Genomic DNA, 8,432 nt, shown 5'->3' with positions numbered 1-8,432 from the left:
GGCTCCAACTCCAGACAGCCCCACGGACTCTAGCTTCTCTGTCCAACCCTCGCCTTTGAACGAGGCTTTGGACTTAATGTGATCACTCGCCATTACAGAAGGATCGCTTCCGAATTATGCCCAGCCCAGGCTAGGGGCTGAGAGCGGGGAATTTTACGTCCCACCCACCACCCACTTTATAGCGACTGTAGAGGATCTAACCGACATGCTGGACTACACCTCCGAAGACATCAACGGTATGGACGACGACACCGGAGATGAACAAGGCCAAAACCCTCCGTTTACCGGACGATGGACGGCCACCTCCACATATGACGTGTACATGGTGGACACACACAAAGACGATCGCGACAACGGCAAGGGGAATCCGGTTGAGGACAAGCATGCCGAAGTACCTCCAAAACATCGACGTCAGTAGCGCCGCTCAAAATCGCGTCGCCAAAAAGACAGCAATACCGGCACTGAAGAGAATAACACTCCAGAGAACGCCGAAGACCCCGAAGCCCCTGTCGAGCCAACGTCTGAATAGGATGATTGGAAGGATGGGCAAGTAAATCCAGACGATCCTATCGGGAACAAAGACTCGGAGGACAGTAATTACCTACCTATCTCCGAAGACGATGTGAGCCTCAGCGACGAAGATTTCATCATGTCGGAGGAACCCCTCAAACAAGAGCGCTTTAAGCGATGGCTAATTGCCACCACAACAAGCCTGAAAAAGAAGCAGCAGCAGCTTCAAGCTGATCAAGACTTACTCAATGACAGATGGACTAACGTCCTGGCAGCCAAGGAATAAGGCCTCGAACGCCCAACAATGAGCTACCCGAAGCGCAAGCTGATGAAGCTATGTACTTAGGGTAGGGTCATGGATCTGTCCAAGATACCCTCCCCAAGGACATCTCTAAAGGAACCAGAAGCGGTCGAAGCAAAATCATCATGCACTCAACCGTGAAGCTAAGTTCCACTCGACAGTATAGAACATAGTCGACTATGCGAACAACCACTCGACGATACAAGAAACCACTCGGAGTGTAGAAGGCCTAACGTCACTAAGGATGACAACAGTCGGTCATTCACTCTGTAACCATAAAGATCATTTATATCTCTTTATTACTGGCGTTACCAGTAACTCCCTGCCTTAATTTACATTGAACCCTTTGTAACGTGAGCTGGCTGGGGTCCTGGCGCACTCTATATAAGCCACCCCCTCCTCCGGGACAAGGGTTCGCACCCCCTGTAACTCACACGCATATATCCAGTCGACCGCCTCCGGGCTCCGAGACGTAGGGCTGTTACTTCCTCCGAGAAGGGCCTGAACTAGTAAAACTCGTGTGTACAACTCCTCCATAGCTAGGATCTTTCCTCTACATTCTTACCCCACATTCTACTGTCAGACATAGAACCACGACAGTTGGCGCCCACCGTGGGGCCGGTGTCTTAGTGACTTGTTGGAGAAGTTGCAATTTTTCCGATCCCCTTCATCATGGTTCCAGGCGGAGGTTTGGCTGAGGGCCGCGAGATCCATCTCGGCGCGCTCGTGTTTGTCGCCGACGACTCCGCTTGCCTTTAGGAGGCTCCACTCGATGTTGATGCACTCCCCGCCCACGGGGTGAGGCACTTTCGCGCGTGCGTCCGCGGTGTCCTCCTACGGCATCCGTCGACCCAGTATCAGTCGGCTGCAGCAGCTTTCCCCCTCCCTGCGGCGCGCCGGAGCAAATGTTCCAGTCGGTCGAGGCTTCATCGGTGGCTGACGTATGCGGTGGCTCGCCAGTCGGCTACCTCTCAAGTCGCGGCAATCGAGCCCAACGAAACTCTCTACGGCCTGTTCGATCTATCGACTGGCTCCATAGAGACTGCATTTGAGTGCGACAGCAGCGACCCAGCGGCAGAAGTTTTGATGGTCAATGGACCACGCAGTCCTCCTGGCTTAAACCATGAAGACGGAGGCGATGGGGACGGTGATCCGTCGCGCGTTCATGAAGAGTACCTCCCCGAATCCCTCTCTTCACAGCGAAGGGAGGAACTTCGCCGCCAGAACATGGATGCACTACATACTCCTATAGTTGGAGAAACCCCTGAGGCCCAGGCTTTGGAGCAGGCGTGCCTGGCCAACTTGGCTGAGCGCACTCGACTGGAGAACCTCCAGCGCGCACTCGATGATCGTGCTCGGTAGCGTGCGCCCGAATCCAGTCGACGCCAACTTTTTCCGCCTCCGACTCAGGTATACGGAACCACGATCCAGAATCTCACAGCCGCAGCCCGGATAGCGGAGTCGATCCAACCTTCCCAGTCAGAAGCTGGCCGAGGTCTGATACATATCCGAGCTTTGCTCCGTGTGGCGGGAGAGCAGAATACAGCGGTATCTCAGTCGCGGAATAGGATCCATAGCAGATCCGTAGTTGTCGATACAGTTCAGTCAGCTCACAGCCCAAGATCGCCCCCGAGGCGTGAGGGACATGGAGATCGACAAGATCAGTACAGAAACCGCGAGCAGTATGAACACCGAGTCGATCGCATGATCATCGTCGAATGCCCACGCCTCCCCAAGGAGTGGGTCGTACGTGCCTCGACAACATGATGACAGGCGCCCTCACAGTGTTGGACGAAGGATTGCAGTCGACCCTAGGGAGCCAGGCTTTGATGCAAGATCTATTCTCGTTCAGGGCTTGGTCAACAGAAATAGAGCTCACCGAGAGGGTCATGACATAGATCTACCAACCAGCAGCAGAGTGCATGTCTCAGGTCCAAAGTTCTTCAGCAGAGCCACCAAGGCTACAGTGATTCCCCCCAACTTCAGGTTGGCGACTGGAGTCAGTAAGTTCACTGGTGAGTCCAAGCCTGACACTTGGTTTGAAGACTACCGAGTGGCTGTCTAGACTGGTGGCGGCAGTGAGTAAGTGGCCATGAAGCACCTTCCTCTGATGTTGGAGGGCTCGTCTAGAGCATGGCTGAATCATTTAGCACCTAGTAGCATTTATACTTGGGAATATCTCGCTCGAGTATTTGTTAGAACATTTGAAGGTACTTGCAAATGGCCGGCAGGGTTGACTGAATTGTAGTGTTGCGTTCAGAAACCGAATGAGACATTGAGGGATTATATTCAGAGATGGATCACATTGCACCACACGGTGGAGAATGTGTCTGATCATCAAGCAATTTGTGCCTTTAAAGAAGGCGTCAAGTATCGGGAGCTGAATATGAAGGTCGGTCGGACAGGAGATATGACTCTGACTCGAATGATGGAAATTGCCACCATATATGCCAACGGTGAAGAAGAAGACCGACTCCGGAGTGGCAAACACAAAGCAGTCGCCCATGAAGGCCCCAATCTGGCTGAGTGATGTAGCCTTCTTGCCTGGAATGACCACATGGAAACTCATATTGCTTTCACTGAGTCTGGACACTATTTGTTTCCGACCGGACGAGATAAAAACAGCTTTCATCACCCCATTTGGATGCTTCTGTTATGTCATTATGCCATTCGGTTTGAAAAACGCTGGAGCCACATTCATGCAGATGATTTAGAAGTGCCTTCTCACTCAGATCAGTCAGAATGTGGAAGCATACATGGATGACATTGTGGTCAAGTCGCGTAAAGGTTCCGACCTACTGACTAACCTTGCTGAAACCTTTGCCAACCTCAGAAGGTATGATATCAAGCTCAATCCATCAAAGTGCATGTTTGGAGTTCCGGGCAGAAAATTACTCGGTTTCCTCGTTTCCGAACGAGGGATCGATGCTAACCCAGAGAAAGTGGGTGCTATACTCCGAATGAAACGCCATGTGCGTGTGCATGATGTACAAAAGCTTACTGGTTGCTTGGCCGCCCTAAGTCGATTCATTTCTCGCCTCGGTGAAAAGGCACTTCCTCTTTACCGACTGATGAAGAAATTATATAAGTTCGAGTGTGCTCCTGAAGCTGATGCAACATTTGCAGAGCTAAAAGCCTTGCTTTCCACCCAGCCGGTGCTTGCTGCCCCAATCAGCAAAGAGCTTTTACTACTTTATATAGCAGCCACTGGACAAGTCGTCAGTACACTACTTACGGTCGAGCGAGAAGAAGAGGGAAAAGCCTATAAAGTTCAGCGCCCGGTTTATTATATTTTTGAAGTTCTGACTCCGTCAAAGCAAAGATATTCGCACTATCAGAAGCTCGTTTATGGGATTTACATGACCATGAAGAAGGTTGCACACTATTTCTCTGATCACTCTGTTGCAGTCGTCAGCGATGCTCCATTGTTAGAGATTCTGCACAACAGAGATGCAACTGGTCGAGTGGCCAAATGGGCGATTGAACTCCTCCCCTTAGATATCAAGTTTGAGGCAAAGAAGGCTATTAAGTCCCAAGCAATATCAGATTTCCTCGCCGAGTGGATTGAACAACAACTGCCAACTCAAGTTCACTCGGAGCACTAGACCATCTTCTTTGATGGATCCAAAATGCTGAATGGTTCCGGTGCTGGGGTGGTTCTGGTATCCCCTCGAGGAGACAAGCTCAGATATGTCCTCCAGATTCACTTTGATTCTTCCAATAATGAAGCCGAATATGAAGCACTCCTGTATGGGTTGCGTATGGCCATCTCACTCGGCGTCCGTCGCCTCATGGTCTACGGCAACTCAGAATTGGTAGTCAATCAAGTGATGAAGGAGTGGGACTTCAGAAGCCCAGCCATGACTGGTTACTGCAACGCGGTGGGGAAGCTGGAAAAGAAGTTTGAGGGGTTAGAGCTCCATCACATACCCTGACTGAAAAATCAAGTAGCCGACGACTTGGCAAAGATAGGTTCCAAGAGATAAGCCATTCCCAGCAATGTGTTTTTGGAGCATATTCACATGCCGACAGTTCATGAAGATCCTTTTACTAAAGAGCCCCCGCAGCCTAGGAGCGCCACAAATCTGACTGAAGTCGAGGTCCCAGCCGTGGTCGACCTGATCTTAGAGGTTCTGGCCATTACTCCCAACTGGACAGTGCCGTACATTGCCTACATCCTTAGGAAAGAAATCCCAGAGGACGAGGAAGAGGCTCGAGAGATCGTCCGTCGATCCAAGGCCTTTACTGTGATAAAAGTGCATAACGCCATAAGAAGGTCGAATGATCCTCAACGACATCCACTCGGGGACCTGTGGTCACCATGCGTCCTCTCGGGCCATTGTGGCTAAAGCATACCGAGCCGGATTCTATTGGCCACAAGCAAATGAAATGGCAAAAGATATAGTCGACAGATGTGAAGGCTGCCAGTTTTACTCTGACATATCTCACAAGCCAGCGTCAGCCCTGAAGACCATTCCCCTCATCTGACCCTTTGCTGTTTGGGGGTTGGATATGGTTGGACCACTGAGAACTGGTAGGAGTGGATTCACTCATATGCTAGTAGCAGTTGACAAGTTTACCAAATGGATCGAAGCTAAACCTATCAAGAACCTTGAGGCCAGCACCGCTATCAGTTTTATCAGAGAATTGACATTCAGATATGTTCCACACAACATCATCACGGACAATGGGTCGAACTTCGATTCTGATGAGTTTAGAGCTTTCTGCGCTTCTCAAGGCACACGAGTCGACTATGCTTCAGTCGCTCACCCACAGTTGAACAGACAAGTAGAAAGAGCCAATGGCCTAATTCTCAAAGGTCTGAAACCCCGACTAATGCGTGATCTCAAACACGCAGCAGGCGCTTGGGTCAATGAACTTCCGTCAGTTCTGTGGGGTTTAAGGACAACTCCCAATCAGTCGACCGGACAAACTCCTTTCTTCTTGGTCTATGGAGCCGAAGCTGTTCTGCCAAGTGACCAGCTCCACAATGCACCCTGAGTCGAGCTCTTCTCCGAGGAGGAAGTAGAGCAGGCCCGGCAAGATTCAGTCGATCTCTTAGAGGAGGAAATAGAGATGGCCTTGATCCGGTCGACCATTTATCAGCAAGACTTGCGTCGATTCCACGCCAGAAATGTCAGGGGTCGAGCCTTTCAAGAGGGAGACCTGGTTCTTCGAGTGGATCAACAGAAAAGGCACAAGCTCGCCCCAGCTTGGGAAGGCCCCTTCGTCATCATCAAAGTTCTCCACAATGGAGCATACCATCTTTACAGTGTTGAGCATCAGAAAGAGGATCCACGGGCTTGGAACGCGGAGCTGCTCCGCCCCTTTTATACTTCTTCACTCATTCAAATAAAATGTAATAAGAAGTACCTTTGTAATTTTTTCGTCAAAGACAAGAGCGTTTTAGTCTTCTCGCATGATTGTTGTTGCTTTTATTTACCTCTGAAATCCCCCAGTGGGTGGGCTTAGCCGCGAATCCGTTTCCCCTAAGTTAGTAAAATCCTACCGAGTGGAGAGCAACCCTCCCACTCGGGGTCTTAGCTGGAATCTAGTACTCGCGTAAGTTTAAAAAATCCTGTCGAGTGGAGAGCAACCCTCCCACTCGAGGGCTTAGCTGCAGTTCAGTACTCGCCTAAGTTTAAAAAATCCTACCGAGTGGAGAGCAACCCTCCCACTCGGGGGCTTAGCTGTAGTCCAGTACTCGCCTAAGTTTAAAAAATCCTACCGAGTGGAGAGCAACCCTCCCACTCTCGGGCCTAGCTGCAGTCCAGTACACGCCTAAGTTTAAAAAATCCTACTGAGTGGAGAGCAACCCTCCCACTCGGGGGCTTAGCTGCAGTCTAGTACTCGCCTAAGCTCTCCCACTCGGAGGCTTAGCTGCAGTCCAGTACTCGCCTAAGTTTGTAAAATCCTACCGAGTGGAGATCAACCCTCCCACTCGGAGGTTTGGAGCTACGCCACAAGTACAACATGCGCTCCATCCCTATCAGCAAGGACGACAAGGTGCAGGTCGACTACAACCTTCCCCTTCGGAGCTACGCCACAAGTACAACATGCACACCATCCCTATCCGCAAGGACGATGAGGTGCAGGTCGACTACAACCTTCTCCTTCGGTGCTATGCCACAAGTACAACGTGCGCTCTATCCCTATCCGCAAGGACAACGAGGTGTAGGTCGACTGCAACCTTCCCCTTCGGAGCTATGCCACAAGTACAACGTGCGCTCCATCCCTATCCGCAAAGACGACGAGCTGCAAGTCGACTGCAACCTTCTCCTTCAGGACTACGCCACAAATACAATGTGCGATCCATCCCTATCCGCAAGGATGACGAAGCGCAGGTCGACTGGAGTCGCCACCTCAGAGCTGCATCTCCAGCGCAAAAATTATTCCGAGTGAAGAACAAAGTCCACTTGAAGGCAAAACACAAGCATATTAGGAAATAAACCAAATTCAGATAAATCCTAAAGTTCCAAGCAGCGAATCAAAAGTATTCGAGCATCAAGCCCGAAGGAGTTTAATGGTTACAGCAACCACTCGGTGTTCCGAGGCAAATTTAAAGCAGATTCAAGTCTCGTAAGTTTGTTCACTCGGCAAGAGGAGGGCTGGCAGGCTCGACGAATTCGTCCAGGTCGATCCCATCCGCGATCCGAGTGGCAGCAGTGACGAAAGTCTCCATGAAGGACTAGAAGTCATGCCTTTTGGTGTTAGCAACCTTGATCACCGCCAGCTTGTCTTCACGAGCTTTCTTGCAGTGGACTCGCACCAAGGACAACGCCACGTCAGCGCCACACCAGGCGGAGGACTTCTTCCATTCCTGCACTCGGTCAGGGATCTCATTGAGTCGAGCCATCACGGATTCCAAGTCATTTTGAAGCGTCGCCCTTGGCCAGAGAAATGTGTCGACTCGTTAGACTGCCTCCTTCAGGCGCGCGAGGTAGCTTGTGACGCTGGCGACACGAGACTCCAGTCAGAGCACGTTCATTGCAGTTTCGTCGCAAACTGGAGAAGCGATAGGGTCCAGACCCATCTCAACCTTTATAGTTTCCTCGTCAAAGTCTTGGCAGAATTCTGCAGCCAAAAATTAGTGAGTCGACCAGACAGGATCCATTGGCGAGCATCAACACAATCGGTTTAAAAGAAATACTTCTAGCATAAGATAAAGCTTTTTGGCGAGAGTTCTCAGATAAGCCTCCGTGTCATTCCTCTTGTGGACCGCAGACTCCAGCTTTTCGTTCAGGGTAATTTTGCCCTTCTTCATATGACTCACCTCTCGGTTAGACTCGTTGAGACAGGACATCAGCTTGGTCACCTCCCCTTCTAGTGCTTCGACTGAAGCCAGTTTCTGGTCTGCGAGGGCAGTTTTGTCTTGAGCTTCCTTCTGCGCAGCGGTGAGTTCTGAGTCCTTCTTCTCCAGAGCCAACTTCATTTTCTCTACAAAAGAAGCAACCATATCAGAAAAGAGCTCGAAGAAATGTTTTAAAAAGACAGTCGACAGGCAGTTACCTTCCATACCAGCAGCTTCATCTTGAGCTTTCTTCAGATTCTGCTGGGCCAACTCCAAGTCGAGGTTGAGTTGCCTCTGCTTCTCTTCAAGTTCAGCAAACTTTGAAATGAG

The sequence above is a fragment of the Triticum aestivum genome, chromosome 7A (genome assembly GCF_018294505.1).
Source record: "Triticum aestivum cultivar Chinese Spring chromosome 7A, IWGSC CS RefSeq v2.1, whole genome shotgun sequence".
NCBI classification, from domain to species: domain Eukaryota; kingdom Viridiplantae; phylum Streptophyta; class Magnoliopsida; order Poales; family Poaceae; genus Triticum; species Triticum aestivum.
Note: the sequence above shows the minus strand (reverse complement) of the source record.